A 1,742-nucleotide genomic window follows, 5' to 3' on the forward strand; every position below is an offset into this window, starting at 1 on the left:
CCAAGTCCCAGGATGGTAACAATGTAGATAAAACAGCTTAAAACAAATGGCAGTCACTACCAGAGTGGGTCCCAAAGTATGTATATCTTACACAGTAAAAGATTAGGAGGCATGGGATTATGCGCTAGTTCCCTTGGCTCCAGTTTCTCCTGTCACTGAGGTTCTTTCTTAACCACAATGCGAAATCAGGATTTGAGGCTGCTTCCATAGCTATCAGGGAACTTCATGGGAGTTAACTGTGGTTGCTGTTCATACTGATGTAACATAAAAGCTGCAGCTAAGGTTGCACATGCGGATTCCAGGGAAAAGGGAAGAGGAAGTCCTGTGGTCCCCTTGCAGCCTCATAACCATGGTTAAGATATTGGGTATGCTACATCTGGAATGTTTTCACATGCCTGGTCCTTTTAACTACATATAATTCACCCGACGTGTGACCAAAAACACTACCAATACAAATCATTCTACTGTTCTGTAATCCTTCCCTTCTGAGGCCATGCCAAGCTAGATCTGAACTGGAAGGCTTTGACAAAATATGAATTTGTTATTCAAGTATTGCACATATCTAGGTAAAGGTAAAAGACCCCTGGACAGAAAAGTGCAGTTAAAAGCGACTATCTTGCTTTCAGGCAGAGGGAGCTGGTGTTTGTCCACAGACAGCTTTCCGGGTCATGTGGCCAACAGGACTAAATCACTTCTGGTGCAACGGAACACTGTGATGGAAACCAGAGCACACAAAAATGCCATTTACCTTCCCACCACAGTGATACCTATTTATCTACTCTCACTGGTGTGCTTTCAAACTGCTAGGTTGGCATGAGCTGGGACAGAGCAACGGGACCTCACCCCATTGTGGGGATTCGAACTGCCAACCTTCTAATTGACAAGCCCAAGAGGCTCAGTGATTTAGACCACAGCACCACCCATGTCCCTGGTACATATATATGGTGTGGTGAGTCTGACATCCATAAAACTGGGCTGTTCATAGTGTGCTGACTAATCTCCATGCTGTTAGTATCAAAGACAGAATGGGACTAGCCCAATCCAAAACAACACAGTCCCAAACAATAGCCATAACATTGCGCTACAATGATTAGCCAGACCTAGTCTGAAATCCTGTGCACAGTTCCTTAGGATGAAATCCCATGTACAGGATTGAGTGGCAGATCAGTGGCTGAAGGAGCATCTCAACCCCTGTTTTTCAGATCCAGCTCTGAGGTCCTTCTGGTGGTTCCCTCACTGCGATAAGTGAGGCTACAGGGAACCAGGCAGAGGGCCTTCTTGGCAGTGGCACCCGTCCTGTGGTACACCCTCCTATCAGATGTCAAGGAGATTATCTGTTTTGTAACAAACAAACAAAACTTAAATAAAAACTAATTTAAAAAAGAAGAGCAACGGCAGTGGCATTGCTAGAAAGTGCAGTTTTCCCCAGTCTTTCCTTGCTTGGTTCTTACTGAGAGCCAGTGTGGTGTAGTGGTGAAGAGTGATAGACTTGTAATCTGGTGAACTGGGTTTGCTTCCCTGCTCCTCCACATGCAGCTGCTGGGTGACCTTGGGCTCTTCATGCTTCTCTGAAGTCTCTCAGCCCCACTCACCTCACAGAGTGTTTGTTGTGGGGGAGGAAGGGAAAGGAGAATGTTAGCCGCTTTGAGACTCCTTCGGGTAGTGATAAAGCGGGATATCAAATCCAAACTCTTCTGCTATATGCTAGTAGTGAGTGACTCAAGATTGATATATGCTTTCAG

Source organism: Podarcis gaigeae (genome assembly GCF_964106915.1).
Source record: "Podarcis gaigeae genome assembly, chromosome: 7".
NCBI classification, from domain to species: Eukaryota; Metazoa; Chordata; class Lepidosauria; order Squamata; family Lacertidae; genus Podarcis; species Podarcis gaigeae.